We start from the raw sequence: 21,155 nt of genomic DNA, 5'->3' as shown, positions 1-21,155 counted from the left end.
TGGTGGTTCAGTTGTAGAATTCTCGCCTGCCACGCGGGAGGCCCGGGTTCGATTCCCGGCCAATGCACAGGCTTCTTGTTTAAGACCATGCTCAAGCAGGGATGGCCACATGAGAGATCCAGACAGCCACATAAAACTTGCTTCCTAATCTGAGCTGAGTGGCTTAAATATAGAGACAGATAGCGGACATTCTATGTCTTGGGACTGCTAGAAGACCTGCTTCTCTAATATTAGGGGTAAAGCTGTAAGTCTTTAGCAAAACTTGTGGATTTTTTCGTGAATGCACCAAAAAATTCACTCTAACCATCAAACGATGCTCAAGCAGGGTTGACTAGCTGAAAGATTCATACAGCCACATAAAAGTCCCCTGCAAGAAGGAAAAAAATCTCCCTTGCTACCTGCTGACTGGCTTCAACAACGAGACAGATAGCAGACCATGCTCAAGCAGGGTTGGCCACATGAGAGATCCAGACAGCCACATAAAACTCCCCTGCAAGACACTTGCTTCCTAATCTGAGCTGAGTGGCTTAAATATAGAGACAGATAGTGGACATTCTATGTCTTGGGACTGCTAGAAGACCTGCTTCTCTAATATTAGGGGTAAAGCTGTCAGTCTTTAGCAAAACTTGTGGATTTTTTCGTGAATGCACCAACAACTTCACTCTAACCATCAAACGATGCTCAAGCAGGGTTGACTAGCTGAAAGATTCATACAGCCACATAAAAGTCCCCTGCAAGAAGGAAAAAAAAACTCCCCTGCTACCTGCTGACTGGCTTCAACAACGAGACAGATAGCAGACCTTCTGGGTCAAGGGACTGCTAGAAGACCTACTTCTCTAATATTAGGGGTAAAACTGTCAGTCTTTATCAAAACCAATAACTTCACTCTAACCATCAAACAACATCAAAACGTGCCACATAAAACTCGCTTCAAAAGAGACACAGTAAGCAGACCTGCTAGGTCTAGGGACTGCTGGAAGGCCTGCTTTTCCATGGTCTTGCAAAATATATCATCTAGCCTAAAATTAAGCAAAAAGCTGTCAGTCTTTATTAAAACTTGTGAACTTTTTCTTGAACACGCTAACAAGTTCACCTTCATCTTCAGAGCCAAAAATCCTAGCAGAAGTTAGGTTTGTGCAGTGTTTGTGATGCTAAATACTATCTGTCGACCATGCTAACCGCCTCCCCCAGCACCGGCCTGGGGGTTCAAAGATGGTATGCAAGCATTGGTGGTTCAGTGGTAGAATTCTCGCCTGCCACGCGGGAGGCCCGGGTTCGATTCCCGGCCAATGCACAGGCTTCTTGTTTAAGACCATGCTCAAGCAGGGTTGGCCACATGAGAGATCCAGACAGCCACATAAAACTTGCTTCCTAATCTGAGCTGAGTGGCTTAAATATAGAGACAGATAGCGGACATTCTATGTCTTGGGACTGCTAGAAGACCTGCTTCTCTAATATTAGGGTTAAAGCTGTCAGTCTTTAGCAAAACTTGTGGATTTTTTCGTGAATGCACCAAAAACTTCACTCTAACCATCAAACGATGCTCAAGCAGGGTTGACTAGCTGAAAGATTCATACAGCCACATAAAAGTCCCCTGCAAGAAGGAAAAAAAATCTCCCTTGCTACCTGCTGACTGGCTTTAACAACGAGACAGATAGCAGACCTTCTAGGTCAAGGGACTGCTAGAAGACCTGCTTCTCTAATATTAGGGGTAAAGCTGTCAGTCTTTAGCAAAACTTGTGGATTTTTTCGTGAATGCACCAACAACTTCACTCTAACCATCAAACAACATCAAAACGTGCCACATAAAACTGGCTTCAAAAGAGACACAGTAAGCAGACCTGCTAGGTCTAGGGACTGCTGGAAGGCCTGCTTTTCCATGGTCTTGCAAAATATATCATCTAGCCTAAAATTAAGCAAAAAGCTGTCAGTCTTTATTAAAGCTTGTGAACTTTTTCTTGAACACGCTAACAAGTTCACCTTCATCATCAGAGCCAAAAATCCTAGCAGAAGTTAGGTTTGTGCAGTGTTTGTGATGCTAAATACTATCTGTCGACCATGCTAACCGCCTCCCCCAGCACCGACCTGTGGGTTCAAAGATGGCATGCAAGCATTGGTGGTTCAGTGGTAGAATTCTCGCCTGCCACGCGGGAGGCCTGGGTTCGATTCCCGGCCAATGCACAGGCTTCTTGTTTAAGACCATGCTCAAGCAGGGTTGGCCACATGAGAGATCCAGACAGCCACATAAAACTTGCTTCCTAATCTGAGCTGAGTGGCTTAAATATAGAGACAGATAGCTTACATTCTATGTCTTGGGACTGCTAGAAGACCTGCTTCTCTAATATTAGGGGTAAAGCTGTCAGTCTTTAGCAAAACTTGTGGATTTTTTCGTGAATGCACCAACAACTTCACTCTAACCATCAAACGATGCTCAAGCAGGGTTGACTAGCTGAAAGATTCATACAGCCACATAAAAGTCCCCTGCAAGAAGGAAAAAATATCTCCCTTGCTACCTGCTGACTGGCTTTAACAACGAGACAGATAGCAGACCTTCTAGGTCAAGGGACTGCTAGAAGACCTGCTTCTCTAATATTAGGGGTAAAGCTGTCAGTCTTTAGCAAAACTTGTGGATTTTTTCGTGAATGCACCAACAACTTCACTCTAACCATCAAACAACATCAAAACGTGCCACATAAAACTGGCTTCAAAAGAGACACAGTAAGCAGACCTGCTAGGTCTAGGGACTGCTGGAAGGCCTGCTTTTCCATGGTCTTGCAAAATATATCATCTAGCCTAAAATTAAGCAAAAAGCTGTCAGTCTTTATTAAAGCTTGTGAACTTTTTCTTGAACACGCTAACAAGTTCACCTTCATCATCAGAGCCAAAAATCCTAGCAGAAGTTAGGTTTGTGCAGTGTTTGTGATGCTAAATACTAGCTGTCGACCATGCTAACCGCCTCCCCCAGCACCGACCTGTGGGTTTAAAGATGGCATGCAAGCATTGGTGGTTCAGTGGTAGAATTCTCGCCTGCCACGCGGGAGGCCTGGGTTCGATTCCCGGCCAATGCACAGGCTTCTTGTTTAAGACCATGCTCAAGCAGGGTTGGCCACATGAGAGATCCAGACAGCCACATAAAACTACAAGACACTTGCTTCCTAATCTGAGCTGAGTGGCTTAAATATAGAGACAGATAGCGGACATTCTAGGTCTTGGGACTGCTAGAAGACCTGCTTCTCTAATATTAGGGGTAAAGCTGTCAGTCTTTAGCAAAACTTGTGGATTTTTTCGTGAATGCACCAACAACTTCACTCTAACCATCAAACGATGCTCAAGCAGGGTTGACTAGCTGAAAGATTCATACAGCCACATAAAAGTCCCCTGCAAGAAGGAAAAAAAAACTCCCCTGCTACCTGCCTTCAACAACGAGACAGATAGTAGACGATGCTCAAGCAGGGTTGGCCACATGAGAGATCCAGACAGCCACATAAAACTTGCTTCCTAATCTGAGCTGAGTGGCTTAAATATAGAGACAGATAGCGGACATTCTATGTCTTGGGACTGCTAGAAGACCTGCTTCTCTAATATTAGGGGTAAAGCTGTCAGTCTTTAGCAAAACTTGTGGATTTTTTCGTGAATGCACCAACAACTTCACTCTAACCATCAAACGATGCTCAAGCAGGGTTGACTAGCTGAAAGATTCATACAGCCACATAAAAGTCCCCTGCAAGAAGGAAGCTGTCAGTCTTTATTAAACCTTGTGAACTTTTTCTTGAACACGCTAACAAGTTCACCTTCATCATCAGAGCCAAAAATCCTAGCAGAAGTTAGGTTTGTGCAGTGTTTGTGATGCTAAATACTATCTGTCGACCATGCTAACCGCCTCCCCCAGCACCGGCCTGTGGGTTCAACGATGGCATGCAAGCATTGGTGGTTCAGTTGTAGAATTCTCGCCTGCCACGTGGGAGGCCCGGGTTCGATTCCCGGCCAATGCACAGGCTTCTTGTTTAAGGCCATGCTCAAGCAGGGTTGGCCACATGAGAGATCCAGACAGCCACATAAAACTCCCCTGCAAGACACTTGCTTCCTGATCTGAGCTGAGTGGCTTAAATATAGAGACAGATAGTGGACATTCTATGTCTTGGGTCTGCTAGAAGACCTGCTTCTCTAATATTAGGGGTAAAGCTGTCAGTCTTTAGCAAAACTTGTGGATTTTTTCGTGAATGCACCAACAACTTCACTCTAACCATCAAACGATGCTCAAGCAGGGTTGACTAGCTGAAAGATTCATACAGCCACATAAAAGTCCCCTGCAAGAAGGAAGCTGTCAGTCTTTATTAAAGCTTGTGAACTTTTTCTTGAACACGCTAACAAGTTCACCTTCATCATCAGAGCCAAAAATCCTAGCAGAAGTTAGGTTTGTGCAGTGTTTGTGATGCTAAATACTATCTGTCAACCATGCTAACCGCCTCCCCCAGCACCGGCCTGTGGGTTCAAAGATGGCATGCAAGCATTGGTGGTTCAGTGGTAGAATTCTCGCCTGCCACGCGGGAGGCCCGGGTTCGATTCCCGGCCAATGCACAGGCTTCTTGTTTAAGACCATGCTCAAGCAGGGATGGCCACATGAGAGATCCAGACAGCCACATAAAACTTGCTTCCTAATCTGAGCTGAGTGGCTTAAATATAGAGACAGATAGCGGACATTCTATGTCTTGGGACTGCTAGAAGACCTGCTTCTCTAATATTAGGGGTAAAGCTGTAAGTCTTTAGCAAAACTTGTGGATTTTTTCGTGAATGCACCAAAAAATTCACTCTAACCATCAAACGATGCTCAAGCAGGGTTGACTAGCTGAAAGATTCATACAGCCACATAAAAGTCCCCTGAAAGAAGGAAAAAAATCTCCCTTGCTACCTGCTGACTGGCTTCAACAACGAGACAGATAGCAGACCATGCTCAAGCAGGGTTAACCACATGAGAGATCCAGACAGCCACATAAAACTCCCCTGCAAGACACTTGCTTCCTAATCTGAGCTGAGTGGCTTAAATATAGAGACAGATAGTGGACATTCTATGTCTTGGGACTGCTAGAAGACCTGCTTCTCTAATATTAGGGGTAAAGCTGTCAGTCTTTAGCAAAACTTGTGGATTTTTTCGTGAATGCACCAACAACTTCACTCTAACCATCAAACGATGCTCAAGCAGGGTTGACTAGCTGAAAGATTCATACAGCCACATAAAAGTCCCCTGCAAGAAGGAAAAAAAATCTCCCTTGCTACCTGCTGACTGGCTTTAACAACGAGACAGATAGCAGACCTTCTAGGTCAAGGGACTGCTAGAAGACCTGCTTCTCTAATATTAGGGGTAAAGCTGTCAGTCTTTAGCAAAACTTGTGGATTTTTTCGTGAATGCACCAACAACTTCACTCTAACCATCAAACAACATCAAAACGTGCCACATAAAACTGGCTTCAAAAGAGACACAGTAAGCAGACCTGCTAGGTCTAGGGACTGCTGGAAGGCCTGCTTTTCCATGGTCTTGCAAAATATATCATCTAGCCTAAAATTAAGCAAAAAGCTGTCAGTCTTTATTAAAGCTTGTGAACTTTTTCTTGAACACGCTAACAAGTTCACCTTCATCATCAGAGCCAAAAATCCTAGCAGAAGTTAGGTTTGTGCAGTGTTTGTGATGCTAAATACTATCTGTCGACCATGCTAACCGCCTCCCCCAGCACCGACCTGTGGGTTCAAAGATGGCATGCAAGCATTGGTGGTTCAGTGGTAGAAATCTCGCCTGCCACGCGGGAGGCCTGGGTTCGATTCCCGGCCAATGCACAGGCTTCTTGTTTAAGACCATGCTCAAGCAGGGTTGGCCACATGAGAGATCCAGACAGCCACATAAAACTGCAAGACACTTGCTTCCTAATCTGAGCTAAGTGGCTTAAATATAGAGACAGATAGCGGACATTCTAGGTCTTGGGACTGCTAGAAGACCTGCTTCTCTAATATTAGGGGTAAAGCTGTCAGTCTTTAGCAAAACTTGTGGATTTTTTCGTGAATGCACCAACAACTTCACTCTAACCATCAAACGATGCTCAAGCAGGGTTGACTAGCTGAAAGATTCATACAGCCACATAAAAGTCCCCTGCAAGAAGGAAAAAAAAACTCCCCTGCTACCTGCCTTCAACAACGAGACAGATAGTAGACGATGCTCAAGCAGGGTTGGCCACATGAGAGATCCAGACAGCCACATAAAACTTGCTTCCTAATCTGAGCTGAGTGGCTTAAATATAGAGACAGATAGCGGACATTCTATGTCTTGGGACTGCTAGAAGACCTGCTTCTCTAATATTAGGGGTAAAGCTGTCAGTCTTTAGCAAAACTTGTGGATTTTTTCGTGAATGCACCAACAACTTCACTCTAACCATCAAACGATGCTCAAGCAGGGTTGACTAGCTGAAAGATTCATACAGCCACATAAAAGTCCCCTGCAAGAAGGAAGCTGTCAGTCTTTATTAAACCTTGTGAACTTTTTCTTGAACACGCTAACAAGTTCACCTTCATCATCAGAGCCAAAAATCCTAGCAGAAGTTAGGTTTGTGCAGTGTTTGTGATGCTAAATACTATCTGTCGACCATGCTAACCGCCTCCCCCAGCACCGGCCTGTGGGTTCAACGATGGCATGCAAGCATTGGTGGTTCAGTTGTAGAATTCTTGCCTGCCACGTGGGAGGCCCGGGTTCGATTCCCGGCCAATGCACAGGCTTCTTGTTTAAGGCCATGCTCAAGCAGGGTTGGCCACATGAGAGATCCAGACAGCCACATAAAACTCCCCTGCAAGACACTTGCTTCCTGATCTGAGCTGAGTGGCTTAAATATAGAGACAGATAGTGGACATTCTATGTCTTGGGTCTGCTAGAAGACCTGCTTCTCTAATATTAGGGGTAAAGCTGTCAGTCTTTAGCAAAACTTGTGGATTTTTTCGTGAATGCACCAACAACTTCACTCTAACCATCAAACGATGCTCAAGCAGGGTTGACTAGCTGAAAGATTCATACAGCCACATAAAAGTCCCCTGCAAGAAGGAAGCTGTCAGTCTTTATTAAAGCTTGTGAACTTTTTCTTGAACACGCTAACAAGTTCACCTTCATCATCAGAGCCAAAAATCCTAGCAGAAGTTAGGTTTGTGCAGTGTTTGTGATGCTAAATACTATCTGTCAACCATGCTAACCGCCTCCCCCAGCACCGGCCTGTGGGTTCAAAGATGGCATGCAAGCATTGGTGGTTCAGTGGTAGAATTCTCGCCTGCCACGCGGGAGGCCCGGGTTCGATTCCCGGCCAATGCACAGGCTTCTTGTTTAAGACCATGCTCAAGCAGGGATGGCCACATGAGAGATCCAGACAGCCACATAAAACTTGCTTCCTAATCTGAGCTGAGTGGCTTAAATATAGAGACAGATAGCGGACATTCTATGTCTTGGGACTGCTAGAAGACCTGCTTCTCTAATATTAGGGGTAAAGCTGTAAGTCTTTAGCAAAACTTGTGGATTTTTTCGTGAATGCACCAAAAAATTCACTCTAACCATCAAACGATGCTCAAGCAGGGTTGACTAGCTGAAAGATTCATACAGCCACATAAAAGTCCCCTGCAAGAAGGAAAAAAATCTCCCTTGCTACCTGCTGACTGGCTTCAACAACGAGACAGATAGCAGACCATGCTCAAGCAGGGTTGGCCACATGAGAGATCCAGACAGCCACATAAAACTCCCCTGCAAGACACTTGCTTCCTAATCTGAGCTGAGTGGCTTAAATATAGAGACAGATAGTGGACATTCTATGTCTTGGGACTGCTAGAAGACCTGCTTCTCTAATATTAGGGGTAAAGCTGTCAGTCTTTAGCAAAACTTGTGGATTTTTTCGTGAATGCACCAACAACTTCACTCTAACCATCAAACGATGCTCAAGCAGGGTTGACTAGCTGAAAGATTCATACAGCCACATAAAAGTCCCCTGCAAGAAGGAAAAAAAAACTCCCCTGCTACCTGCTGACTGGCTTCAACAACGAGACAGATAGCAGACCTTCTGGGTCAAGGGACTGCTAGAAGACCTACTTCTCTAATATTAGGGGTAAAACTGTCAGTCTTTATCAAAACCAATAACTTCACTCTAACCATCAAACAACATCAAAACGTGCCACATAAAACTCGCTTCAAAAGAGACACAGTAAGCAGACCTGCTAGGTCTAGGGACTGCTGGAAGGCCTGCTTTTCCATGGTCTTGCAAAATATATCATCTAGCCTAAAATTAAGCAAAAAGCTGTCAGTCTTTATTAAAACTTGTGAACTTTTTCTTGAACACGCTAACAAGTTCACCTTCATCTTCAGAGCCAAAAATCCTAGCAGAAGTTAGGTTTGTGCAGTGTTTGTGATGCTAAATACTATCTGTCGACCATGCTAACCGCCTCCCCCAGCACCGGCCTGGGGGTTCAAAGATGGTATGCAAGCATTGGTGGTTCAGTGGTAGAATTCTCGCCTGCCACGCGGGAGGCCCGGGTTCGATTCCCGGCCAATGCACAGGCTTCTTGTTTAAGACCATGCTCAAGCAGGGTTGGCCACATGAGAGATCCAGACAGCCACATAAAACTTGCTTCCTAATCTGAGCTGAGTGGCTTAAATATAGAGACAGATAGCGGACATTCTATGTCTTGGGACTGCTAGAAGACCTGCTTCTCTAATATTAGGGTTAAAGCTGTCAGTCTTTAGCAAAACTTGTGGATTTTTTCGTGAATGCACCAAAAACTTCACTCTAACCATCAAACGATGCTCAAGCAGGGTTGACTAGCTGAAAGATTCATACAGCCACATAAAAGTCCCCTGCAAGAAGGAAAAAAAATCTCCCTTGCTACATGCTGACTGGCTTTAACAACGAGACAGATAGCAGACCTTCTAGGTCAAGGGACTGCTAGAAGACCTGCTTCTCTAATATTAGGGGTAAAGCTGTCAGTCTTTAGCAAAACTTGTGGATTTTTTCGTGAATGCACCAACAACTTCACTCTAACCATCAAACAACATCAAAACGTGCCACATAAAACTGGCTTCAAAAGAGACACAGTAAGCAGACCTGCTAGGTCTAGGGACTGCTGGAAGGCCTGCTTTTCCATGGTCTTGCAAAATATATCATCTAGCCTAAAATTAAGCAAAAAGCTGTCAGTCTTTATTAAAACTTGTGAACTTTTTCTTGAACACGCTAACAAGTTCACCTTCATCTTCAGAGCCAAAAATCCTAGCAGAAGTTAGGTTTGTGCAGTGTTTGTGATGCTAAATACTATCTGTCGACCATGCTAACCGCCTCCCCCAGCACCGGCCTGGGGGTTCAACGATGGTATGCAAGCATTGGTGGTTCAGTGGTAGAATTCTCGCCTGCCACGCGGGAGGCCCGGGTTCGATTCCCGGCCAATGCACAGGCTTCTTGTTTAAGACCATGCTCAAGCAGGGTTGGCCACATGAGAGATCCAGACAGCCACATAAAACTTGCTTCCTAATCTGAGCTGAGTGGCTTAAATATAGAGACAGATAGCGGACATTCTATGTCTTGGGACTGCTAGAAGACCTGCTTCTCTAATATTAGGGTTAAAGCTGTCAGTCTTTAGCAAAACTTGTGGATTTTTTCGTGAATGCACCAAAAACTTCACTCTAACCATCAAACGATGCTCAAGCAGGGTTGACTAGCTGAAAGATTCATACAGCCACATAAAAGTCCCCTGCAAGAAGGAAAAAAAATCTCCCTTGCTACATGCTGAAGCAGGGTTGGCCACATGAGAGATCCAGACAGCCACATAAAACTGCAAGACATTTGCTTCCTAATCTGCGCTGAGTGGCTTAAATATAGAGACAGATAGCGGACATTCTAGGTCTTGGGACTGCTAGAAGACCTGCTTCTCTAATATTAGGGGTAAAGCTGTCAGTCTTTAGCAAAACTTGTGGATTTTTTCGTGAATGCACCAACAACTTTACTCTAACCATCAAACGATGCTCAAGCAGGGTTGACTAGCTGAAAGATTCATACAGCCACATAAAAGTCCCCTGCAAGAAGGAAAAAAAAACTCCCCTGCTACCTGCTGACTGGCTTCAACAACGAGACAGATAGCAGACCTTCTGGGTCAAGGGACTGCTAGAAGACCTACTTCTCTAATATTAGGGGTAAAACTGTCAGTCTTTATCAAAACCAATAACTTCACTCTAACCATCAAACAACATCAAAACGTGCCACATAAAACTCGCTTCAAAAGAGACACAGTAAGCAGACCTGCTAGGTCTAGGGACTGCTGGAAGGCCTGCTTTTCCATGGTCTTGCAAAATATATCATCTAGCCTAAAATTAAGCAACAAGCTGTCAGTCTTTATTAAAACTTGTGAACTTTTTCTTGAACACGCTAACAAGTTCACCTTCATCATCAGAGCCAAAAATCCTAGCAGAAGTTAGGTTTGTGCAGTGTTTGTGATGCTAAATACTATCTGTCGACCATGCTAACCGCCTCCCCCAGCACCGGCCTGTGGGTTCAACGATGGCATGCAAGCATTGGTGGTTCAGTTGTAGAATTCTCGCCTGCCACGTGGGAGGCCCGGGTTCGATTCCCGGCCAATGCACAGGCTTCTTGTTTAAGGCCATGCTCAAGCAGGGTTGGCCACATGAGAGATCCAGACAGCCACATAAAACTCCCCTGCAAGACACTTGCTTCCTGATCTGAGCTGAGTGGCTTAAATATAGAGACAGATAGTGGACATTCTATGTCTTGGGTCTGCTAGAAGACCTGCTTCTCTAATATTAGGGGTAAAGCTGTCAGTCTTTAGCAAAACTTGTGGATTTTTTCGTGAATGCACCAACAACTTCACTCTAACCATCAAACGATGCTCAAGCAGGGTTGACTAGCTGAAAGATTCATACAGCCACATAAAAGTCCCCTGCAAGAAGGAAGCTGTCAGTCTTTATTAAAGCTTGTGAACTTTTTCTTGAACACGCTAACAAGTTCACCTTCATCATCAGAGCCAAAAATCCTAGCAGAAGTTAGGTTTGTGCAGTGTTTGTGATGCTAAATACTATCTGTCAACCATGCTAACCGCCTCCCCCAGCACCGGCCTGTGGGTTCAAAGATGGCATGCAAGCATTGGTGGTTCAGTGGTAGAATTCTCGCCTGCCACGCGGGAGGCCCGGGTTCGATTCCCGGCCAATGCACAGGCTTCTTGTTTAAGACCATGCTCAAGCAGGGATGGCCACATGAGAGATCCAGACAGCCACATAAAACTTGCTTCCTAATCTGAGCTGAGTGGCTTAAATATAGAGACAGATAGCGGACATTCTATGTCTTGGGACTGCTAGAAGACCTGCTTCTCTAATATTAGGGGTAAAGCTGTAAGTCTTTAGCAAAACTTGTGGATTTTTTCGTGAATGCACCAAAAACTTCACTCTAACCATCAAACGATGCTCAAGCAGGGTTGACTAGCTGAAAGATTCATACAGCCACATAAAAGTCCCCTGCAAGAAGGAAAAAAATCTCCCTTGCTACCTGCTGACTGGCTTCAACAACGAGACAGATAGCAGACCATGCTCAAGCAGGGTTGGCCACATGAGAGATCCAGACAGCCACATAAAACTCCCCTGCAAGACACTTGCTTCCTAATCTGAGCTGAGTGGCTTAAATATAGCGACAGATAGCGGACATTCTAGGTCTTGGGACTGCTAGAAGACCTGCTTCTCTAATATTAGGGGTAAAGCTTTCAGTCTTTAGCAAAACTTGTGGATTTTTTCGTGAATGCACCAACAACTTCACTCTAACCATCAAACGATGCTCAAGCAGGGTTGACTAGCTGAAAGATTCATACAGCCACATAAAAGTCCCCTGCAAGAAGGAAAAAAAATCTCCCTTGCTACCTGCTGACTGGCTTTAACAACGAGACAGATAGCAGACCTTCTAGGTCAAGGGACTGCTAGACGACCTGCTTCTCTAATATTAGGGGTAAAGCTGTCAGTCTTTAGCAAAACTTGTGGATTTTTTCGTGAATGCACCAAGAACTTCACTCTAACCATCAAACAACATCAAAACGTGCCACATAAAACTGGCTTCAAAAGAGACACAGTAAGCAGACCTGCTAGGTCTAGGGACTGCTGGAAGGCCTGCTTTTCCATGGTCTTGCAAAATATATCAACTAGCCTAAAATTAAGCAAAAAGCTGTCAGTCTTTATTAAAGCTTGTGAACTTTTTCTTGAACACGCTAACAAGTTCACCTTCATCATCAGAGCCAAAAATCCTAGCAGAAGTTAGGTTTGTGCAGTGTTTGTGATGCTAAATACTATCTGTCGACCATGCTAACCGCCTCCCCCAGCACCGGCCTGTGGGTTCAACGATGGCATGCAAGCATTGGTGGTTCAGTTGTAGAATTCTCGCCTGCCACGCGGGAGGCCCGGGTTCGATTCCCGGCCAATGCACAGGCTTCTTGTTTAAGGCCATGCTCAAGCAGGGTTGGCCACATGAGAGATCCAGACAGCCACATAAAACTCCCCTGCAAGACACTTGCTTCCTGATCTGAGCTGAGTGGCTTAAATATAAAGACAGATAGTGGACATTCTATGTCTTGGGTCTGCTAGAAGACCTGCTTCTCTAATATTAGGGGTAAAGCTGTCAGTCTTTAGCAAAACTTGTGGATTTTTTCGTGAATGCACCAACAACTTCACTCTAACCATCAAACGATGCTCAAGCAGGGTTGACTAGCTGAAAGATTCATACAGCCACATAAAAGTCCCCTGCAAGAAGGAAAAAAAAACTCCCCTGCTACCTGCTGACTGGCTTCAACAACGAGACAGATAGTAGACGATGCTCAAGCAGGGTTGGCCACATGAGAGATCCAGACAGCCACATAAAACTTGCTTCCTAATCTGAGCTGAGTGGCTTAAATATAGAGACAGATAGCGGACATTCTATGTCTTGGGACTGCTAGAAGACCTGCTTCTCTAATATTAGGGGTAAAGCTGTAAGTCTTTAGCAAAACTTGTGGATTTTTTCGTGAATGCACCAAAAACTTCACTCTAACCATCAAACGATGCTCAAGCAGGGTTGACTAGCTGAAAGATTCATACAGCCACATAAAAGTCCCCTGCAAGAAGGAAAAAAATCTCCCTTGCTACCTGCTGACTGGCTTCAACAACGAGACAGATAGCAGACCATGCTCAAGCAGGGTTGGCCACATGAGAGATCCAGACAGCCACATAAAACTCCCCTGCAAGACACTTGCTTCCTAATCTGAGCTGAGTGGCTTAAATATAGAGACAGATAGTGGACATTCTATGTCTTGGGACTGCTAGAAGACCTGCTTCTCTAATATTAGGGGTAAAGCTGTCAGTCTTTAGCAAAACTTGTGGATTTTTTCGTGAATGCACCAACAACTTCACTCTAACCATCAAACGATGCTCAAGCAGGGTTGACTAGCTGAAAGATTCATACAGCCACATAAAAGTCCCCTGCAAGAAGGAAAAAAAACCTCCCCTGCTACCTGCTGACTGGCTTCAACAACGAGACAGATAGCAGACCTTCTAGGTCAAAGGACTGCTAGAAGACCTACTTCTCTAATATTAGGGGTAAAACTGTCAGTCTTTATCAAAACCAATAACTTCACTCTAACCATCAAACAACATCAAAACGTGCCACATAAAACTCGCTTCAAAAGAGACACAGTAAGCAGACCTGCTAGGTCTAGGGACTGCTGGAAGGCCTGCTTTTCCATGGTCTTGCAAAATATATCATCTAGCCTAAAATTAAGCAAAAAGCTGTCAGTCTTTATTAAAGCTTGTGAACTTTTTCTTGAACACGCTAACAAGTTCACCTTCATCATCAGAGCCAAAAATCCTAGCAGAAGTTAGGTTTGTGCAGTGTTTGTGATGCTAAATACTATCTGTCGACCATGCTAACCGCCTCCCCCAGCACCGGCCTGGAGGTTCAAAGATGGCATGCAAGCATTGGTGGTTCAGTGGTAGAATTCTCGCCTGCCACGCGGGAGGCCCGGGTTCGATTCCCGGCCAATGCACAGGCTTCTTGTTTAAGACCATGCTCAAGCAGGGATGGCCACATGAGAGATCCAGACAGCCACATAAAACTTGCTTCCTAATCTGAGCTGAGTGGCTTAAATATAGAGACAGATAGCGGACATTCTATGTCTTGGGACTGCTAGAAGACCTGCTTCTCTAATATTAGGGGTAAAGCTGTCAGTCTTTAGCAAAACTTGTGGATTTTTTCGTGAATGCACCAAAAACTTCACTCTAACCATCAAACGATGCTCAAGCAGGGTTGACTAGCTGAAAGATTCATACAGCCACATAAAAGTCCCCTGCAAGAAGGAAAAAAATCTCCCTTGCTACCTGCTGACTGGCTTCAACAACGAGACAGATAGCAGACCATGCTCAAGCAGGGTTGGCCACATGAGAGATCCAGACAGCCACATAAAACTCCCCTGCAAGACACTTGCTTCCTAATCTGAGCTGAGTGGCTTAAATATAGAGACAGATAGTGGACATTCTATGTCTTGGGACTGCTAGAAGACCTGCTTCTCTAATATTAGGGGTAAAGCTGTCAGTCTTTAGCAAAACTTGTGGATTTTTTCGTGAATGCACCAACAACTTCACTCTAACCATCAAACGATGCTCAAGCAGGGTTGACTAGCTGAAAGATTCATACAGCCACATAAAAGTCCCCTGCAAGAAGGAAAAAAAAACTCCCCTGCTACCTGCTGACTGGCTTAAATATAGAGACAGATAGCAGACCTTCTAGGTCAAGGGACTGCTAGAAGACCTGCTTCTCTAATATTAGGGGTAAAGCTGTAAGTCTTTAGCAAAACTTGTGGATTTTTTCGTGAATGCACCAAAAAATTCACTCTAACCATCAAACGATGCTCAAGCAGGGTTGACTAGCTGAAAGATTCATACAGCCACATAAAAGTCCCCTGCAAGAAGGAAAAAAAATCTCCCTTGCTACCTGCTGACTGGCTTTAACAACGAGACAGATAGCAGACCTTCTAGGTCAAGGGACTGCTAGAAGACCTGCTTCTCTAATATTAGGGGTAAAGCTGTCAGTCTTTAGCAAAACTTGTGGATTTTTTCGTGAATGCACCAACAACTTCACTCTAACCATCAAACAACATCAAAACGTGCCACATAAAACTGGCTTCAAAAGAGACACAGTAAGCAGACCTGCTAGGTCTAGGGACTGCTGGAAGGCCTGCTTTTCCATGGTCTTGCAAAATATATCATCTAGCCTAAAATTAAGCAAAAAGCTGTCAGTCTTTATTAAAGCTTGTGAACTTTTTCTTGAACACGCTAACAAGTTCACCTTCATCATCAGAGCCAAAAATCCTAGCAGAAGTTAGGTTTGTGCAGTGTTTGTGATGCTAAATACTATCTGTCGACCATGCTAACCGCCTCCCCCAGCACCGACCTGTGGGTTCAAAGATGGCATGCAAGCATTGGTGGTTCAGTGGTAGAATTCTCGCCTGCCACGCGGGAGGCCTGGGTTCGATTCCCGGCCAATGCACAGGCTTCTTGTTTAAGACCATGCTCAAGCAGGGTTGGCCACATGAGAGATCCAGACAGCCACATAAAACTGCAAGACACTTGCTTCCTAATCTGAGCTGAGTGGCTTAAATATAGCGACAGATAGCGGACATTCTAGGTCTTGGGACTGCTAGAAGACCTGCTTCTCTAATATTAGGGGTAAAGCTGTCAGTCTTTAGCAAAACTTGTGGATTTTTTCGTGAATGCACCAACAACTTCACTCTAACCATCAAACGATGCTCAAGCAGGGTTGACTAGCTGAAAGATTCATACAGCCACATAAAAGTCCCCTGCAAGAAGGAAAAAAAAACTCCCCTGCTACCTGCTGACTGGCTTCAACAACGAGACAGATAGTAGACGATGCTCAAGCAGGGTTGGCCACATGAGAGATCCAGACAGCCACATAAAACTTGCTTCCTAATCTGAGCTGAGTGGCTTAAATATAGAGACAGATAGCGGACATTCTATGTCTTGGGACTGCTAGAAGACCTGCTTCTCTAATATTAGGGGTAAAGCTGTCAGTCTTTAGCAAAACTTGTGGATTTTTTCGTGAATGCACCAACAACTTCACTCTAACCATCAAACGATGCTCAAGCAGGGTTGACTAGCTGAAAGATTCATACAGCCACATAAAAGTCCCCTGCAAGAAGGAAGCTGTCAGTCTTTATTAAACCTTGTGAACTTTTTCTTGAACACGCTAACAAGTTCACCTTCATCATCAGAGCCAAAAATCCTAGCAGAAGTTAGGTTTGTGCAGTGTTTGTGATGCTAAATACTATCTGTCGACCATGCTAACAGCCTCCCCCAGCACCGGCCTGTGGGTTGAACGATGGCATGCAAGCATTGGTGGTTCAGTTGTAGAATTCTCGCCTGCCACGTGGGAGGCCCGGGTTCGATTCCCGGCCAATGCACAGGCTTCTTGTTTAAGGCCATGCTCAAGCAGGGTTGGCCACATGAGAGATCCAGACAGCCACATAAAACTCCCCTGCAAGACACTTGCTTCCTGATCTGAGCTGAGTGGCTTAAATATAGAGACAGATAGTGGACATTCTATGTCTTGGGTCTGCTAGAAGACCTGCTTCTCTAATATTAGGGGTAAAGCTGTCAGTCTTTAGCAAAACTTGTGGATTTTTTCGTGAATGCACCAACAACTTCACTCTTACCATCAAACGATGCTCAAGCAGGGTTGACTAGCTGAAAGATTCATACAGCCACATAAAAGTCCCCTGCAAGAAGGAAGCTGTCAGTCTTTATTAAAGCTTGTGAACTTTTTCTTGAACACGCTAACAAGTTCACCTTCATCATCAGAGCCAAAAATCCTAGCAGAAGTTAGGTTTGTGCAGTGTTTGTGATGCTAAATACTATCTGTCAACCATGCTAACCGCCTCCCCCAGCACCGGCCTGTGGGTTCAAAGATGGCATGCAAGCATTGGTGGTTCAGTGGTAGAATTCTCGCCTGCCACGCGGGAGGCCCGGGTTCGATTCCCGACCAATGCACAGGCTTCTTGTTTAAGACCATGCTCAAGCAGGGATGGCCACATGAGAGATCCAGACAGCCCCATAAAACTTGCTTCCTAATCTGAGCTGAGTGGCTTAAATATAGAGACAGATAGCGGACATTCTATGTCTTGGGACTGCTAGAAGACCTGCTTCTCTAATATTAGGGGTAAAGCTGTAAGTCTTTAGCAAAACTTGTGGATTTTTTCGTGAATGCACCAAAAAATTCACTCTAACCATCAAACGATGCTCAAGCAGGGTTGACTAGCTGAAAGATTCATACAGCCACATAAAAGTCCCCTGCAAGAAGGAAAAAAATCTCCCTTGCTACCTGCTGACTGGCTTCAACAACGAGACAGATAGCAGACCATGCTCAAGCAGGGTTGGCCACATGAGAGATCCAGACAGCCACATAAAACTCCCCTGCAAGACACTTGCTTCCTAATCTGAGCTGAGTGGCTTAAATATAGAGACAGATAGTGGACATTCTATGTCTTGGGACTGCTAGAAGACCTGCTTCTCTAATATTAGGGGTAAAGCTGTCAGTCTTTAGCAAAACTTGTGGATTTTTTCGTGAATGCACCAACAACTTCACTCTAACCATCAAACGATGCTCAAGCAGGGTTGACTAGCTGAAAGATTCATACAGCCACATAAAAGTCCCCTGCAAGAAGGAAAAAAAAACTCCCCTGCTACCTGCTGACTGGCTTCAACAACGAGACAGATAGTAGACGATGCTCAAGCAGGGTTGGCCACATGAGAGATCCAGACAGCCACATAAAACTTGCTTCCTAATCTGAGCTGAGTGGCTTAAATATAGAGACAGATAGCGGACATTCTATGTCTTGGGACTGCTAGAAGACCTGCTTCTCTAATATTAGGGGTAAAGCTGTCAGTCTTTAGCAAAACTTGTGGATTTTTTCGTGAATGCACCAACAACTTCACTCTAACCATCAAACGATGCTCAAGCAGGGTTGACTAGCTGAAAGATTCATACAGCCACATAAAAGTCCCCTGCAAGAAGGAAGCTGTCAGTCTTTATTAAAGCTTGTGAACTTTTTCTTGAACACGCTAACAAGTTCACCTTCATCATCAGAGCCAAAAATCCTAGCAGAAGTTAGGTTTGTGCAGTGTTTGTGATGCTAAATACTATCTGTCGACCATGCTAACCGCCTCCCCCAGCACCGGCCTGTGGGTTCAACGATGGCATGCAAGCATTGGTGGTTCAGTTGTAGAATTCTCGCCTGCCACGTGGGAGGCCCGGGTTCGATTCCCGGCCAATGCACAGGCTTCTTGTTTAAGGCCATGCTCAAGCAGGGTTGGCCACATGAGAGATCCAGACAGCCACATAAAACTCCCCTGCAAGACACTTGCTTCCTGATCTGAGCTGAGTGGCTTAAATATAGAGACAGATAGTGGACATTCTATGTCTTGGATCTCTAATATTAGGGGTAAAGCTGTCAGTCTTTAGCAAAACTTGTGGATTTTTTCGTGAATGCACCAACAACTTCACTCTAACCATCAAACGATGCTCAAGCAGGGTTGACTAGCTGAAAGATTCATACAGCCACATAAAAGTCCCCTGCAAGAAGGAAGCTGTCAGTCTTTATTAAAGCTTGTGAACTTTTTCTTGAACACGCTAACAAGTTCACCTTCATCATCAGAGCCAAAAATCCTAGCAGAAGTTAGGTTTGTGCAGTGTTTGTGATGCTAAATACTATCTGTCAACCATGCTAACCGCCTCCCCCAGCACCGGCCTGTGGGTTCAAAGATGGCATGCAAGCATTGGTGGTTCAGTGGTAGAATTCTCGCCTGCCACGCAGGAGGCCCGGGTTCGATTCCCGGCCAATGCACAGGCTTCTTGTTTAAGACCATGCTCAAGCAGGGATGGCCACATGAGAGATCCAGACAGCCACATAAAACTTGCTTCCTAATCTGAGCTGAGTGGCTTAAATATAGAGACAGATAGCGGACATTCTATGTCTTGGGACTGCTAGAAGACCTGCTTCTCTAATATTAGGGGTAAAGCTGTAAGTCTTTAGCAAAACTTGTGGATTTTTTCGTGAATGCACCAAAAACTTCACTCTAACCATCAAACGATGCTCAAGCAGGGTTGACTAGCTGATAGATTCATACAGCCACATAAAAGTCCCCTGCAAGAAGGAAAAAAATCTCCCTTGCTACCTGCTGACTGGCTTCAACAACGAGACAGATAGCAGACCATGCTCAAGCAGGGTTGGCCACATGAGAGATCCAGACAGCCACATAAAACTCCCCTGCAAGACACTTGCTTCCTGATCTGAGCTGAGTGGCTTAAATATAGAGACAGATAGTGGACATTCTATGTCTTGGGACTGCTAGAAGACCTGCTTCTCTAATATTAGGGGTAAAGCTGTCAGTCTTTAGCAAAACTTGTGGATTTTTTCGTGAATGCACCAACAACTTCACTCTAACCATCAAACGATGCTCAAGCAGGGTTGACTAGCTGAAAGATTCATACAGCCACATAAAAGTCCCCTGCAAGAAGGAAAAAAAAACTCCCCTGCTACCTGCTGACTGGCTTCAACAACGAGACAGATAGCAGACCTTCTAGGTCAAAGGACTGCTAGAAGACCTACTTCTCTAATATTAGGGGTAAAACTGTCAGTCTTTATCAAAACCAATAACTTCACTCTAACCATCAAACAACATCAAAACGTGCCACATAAAACTCGCTTCAAAAGAGACACAGTAAGCAGACCTGCTAGGTCTAGGGACTGCTGGAAGGCCTGCTTTTCCATGGTCTTGCAAAATATATCATCTAGCCTAAAATTAAGCAAAAAGCTGTCAGTCTTTATTAAAACTTGTGAACTTTTTCTTGAACACGCTAACAAGTTCACCTTCATCTTCAGAGCCAAAAATCCTAGCAGAAGTTAGGTTTGTGCAGTGTTTGTGATGCTAAATACTATCTGTCGACCATGCTAACCGCCTCCCCCAGCACCGGCCTGGGGGTTCAAAGATGGTATGCAAGCATTGGTGGTTCAGTGGTAGAATTCTCGCCTGCCACGCGGGAGGCCCGGGTTCGATTCCCGGCCAATGCACAGGCTTCTTGTTTAAGACCATGCTCAAGCAGGGTTGGCCACATGAGAGATCCAGACAGCCACATAAAACTTGCTTCCTAATCTGAGCTGAGTGGCTTAAATATAGAGACAGATAGCGGACATTCTATGTCTTGGGACTGCTAGAAGACCTGCTTCTCTAATATTAGGGGTAAAGCTGTCAGTCTTTAGCAAAACTTGTGGATTTTTTCGTGAATGCACCAAAAACTTCACTCTAACCATCAAACGATGCTCAAGCAGGGTTGACTAGCTGAAAGATTCATACAGCCACATAAAAGTCCCCTGCAAGAAGGAAAAAAAATCTCCCTTGCTACCTGCTGACTGGCTTTAACAACGAGACAGATAGCAGACCTTCTAGGTCAAGGGACTGCTAGAAGACCTGCTTCTCTAATATTAGGGGTAAAGCTGTCAGTCTTTAGCAAAACTTGTGGATTTTTTCGTGAATGCACCAACAACTTCACTCTAACCATCAAACAACATCAAAACGTGCCACATAAAACGGGCTTCAAAAGAGACACAGTAAGCAGACCTGCTAGGTCTAGGGACTGCTGGAAGGCCTGCTTTTCCATGGTCTTGCAAAATATATCATCTAGCCTAAAATTAAGCAAAAAGCTGTCAGTCTTTATTAAAGCTTGTGAACTTTTTCTTGAACACGCTAACAAGTTCACCTTCATCATCAGAGCCAAAAATCCTAGCAGAAGTTAGGTTTGTGCAGTGTTTGTGATGCTAATTACTATCTGTCGACCATGCTAACCGCCTCCCCCAGCACCGGCCTGTGGGTTCAAAGATGGCATGCAAGCATTGGTGGTTCAGTGGTAGAATTCTCGCCTGCCACGCGGGAGGCCCGGGTTCGATTCCCGGCCAATGCACAGGCTTCTTGTTTAAGACCATGCTCAAGCAGGGATGGCCACATGAGAGATCCAGACAGCCACATAAAACTTGCTTCCTAATCTGAGCTGAGTGGCTTAAATATA

The 21,155-nt window shown here is 44.8% G+C and overlaps 14 non-coding genes across 14 annotated transcripts; all 14 read left to right on the top strand.

Moving 5' to 3' along the window:
* Positions 1–1,223: 1,223 nt before the first annotated feature.
* Positions 1,224–1,294, top strand: trnag-gcc (transfer RNA glycine (anticodon GCC)). The gene has a single exon. It is a non-coding gene; the product is annotated as a tRNA-Gly (tRNA).
* Positions 1,295–2,110: 816 nt separating this feature from the next.
* trnag-gcc (transfer RNA glycine (anticodon GCC)) lies at positions 2,111–2,181 on the top strand. Its single transcript has one exon. It is a non-coding gene; the product is annotated as a tRNA-Gly (tRNA).
* Positions 2,182–2,997: 816 nt separating this feature from the next.
* On the top strand, positions 2,998–3,068 carry trnag-gcc (transfer RNA glycine (anticodon GCC)). Its single transcript has one exon. It is a non-coding gene; the product is annotated as a tRNA-Gly (tRNA).
* Positions 3,069–4,507: 1,439 nt separating this feature from the next.
* Positions 4,508–4,578, top strand: trnag-gcc (transfer RNA glycine (anticodon GCC)). The gene has a single exon. It is a non-coding gene; the product is annotated as a tRNA-Gly (tRNA).
* Positions 4,579–7,268: 2,690 nt separating this feature from the next.
* Positions 7,269–7,339, top strand: trnag-gcc (transfer RNA glycine (anticodon GCC)). The gene has a single exon. It is a non-coding gene; the product is annotated as a tRNA-Gly (tRNA).
* A 1,156-nt stretch (positions 7,340–8,495) lies between these two features.
* Positions 8,496–8,566, top strand: trnag-gcc (transfer RNA glycine (anticodon GCC)). Its single transcript has one exon. It is a non-coding gene; the product is annotated as a tRNA-Gly (tRNA).
* An 816-nt stretch (positions 8,567–9,382) lies between these two features.
* trnag-gcc (transfer RNA glycine (anticodon GCC)) lies at positions 9,383–9,453 on the top strand. Its single transcript has one exon. It is a non-coding gene; the product is annotated as a tRNA-Gly (tRNA).
* Positions 9,454–11,153: 1,700 nt separating this feature from the next.
* trnag-gcc (transfer RNA glycine (anticodon GCC)) lies at positions 11,154–11,224 on the top strand. The gene has a single exon. It is a non-coding gene; the product is annotated as a tRNA-Gly (tRNA).
* A 2,772-nt stretch (positions 11,225–13,996) lies between these two features.
* On the top strand, positions 13,997–14,067 carry trnag-gcc (transfer RNA glycine (anticodon GCC)). Its single transcript has one exon. It is a non-coding gene; the product is annotated as a tRNA-Gly (tRNA).
* A 1,428-nt stretch (positions 14,068–15,495) lies between these two features.
* Positions 15,496–15,566, top strand: trnag-gcc (transfer RNA glycine (anticodon GCC)). The gene has a single exon. It is a non-coding gene; the product is annotated as a tRNA-Gly (tRNA).
* Positions 15,567–17,012: 1,446 nt separating this feature from the next.
* trnag-gcc (transfer RNA glycine (anticodon GCC)) lies at positions 17,013–17,083 on the top strand. The gene has a single exon. It is a non-coding gene; the product is annotated as a tRNA-Gly (tRNA).
* A 1,782-nt stretch (positions 17,084–18,865) lies between these two features.
* trnag-gcc (transfer RNA glycine (anticodon GCC)) lies at positions 18,866–18,936 on the top strand. Its single transcript has one exon. It is a non-coding gene; the product is annotated as a tRNA-Gly (tRNA).
* Positions 18,937–20,092: 1,156 nt separating this feature from the next.
* On the top strand, positions 20,093–20,163 carry trnag-gcc (transfer RNA glycine (anticodon GCC)). Its single transcript has one exon. It is a non-coding gene; the product is annotated as a tRNA-Gly (tRNA).
* Positions 20,164–20,979: 816 nt separating this feature from the next.
* trnag-gcc (transfer RNA glycine (anticodon GCC)) lies at positions 20,980–21,050 on the top strand. Its single transcript has one exon. It is a non-coding gene; the product is annotated as a tRNA-Gly (tRNA).
* The last annotated feature ends 105 nt before the right edge of the window (positions 21,051–21,155 follow it).

Source organism: Clarias gariepinus, chromosome 25 (assembly GCF_024256425.1).
Source record: "Clarias gariepinus isolate MV-2021 ecotype Netherlands chromosome 25, CGAR_prim_01v2, whole genome shotgun sequence".
NCBI classification, from domain to species: domain Eukaryota; kingdom Metazoa; phylum Chordata; class Actinopteri; order Siluriformes; family Clariidae; genus Clarias; species Clarias gariepinus.
The sequence above is the reverse complement of the archived record's forward strand: the minus strand, read 5'-3'. Positions and strand labels throughout refer to the sequence as shown.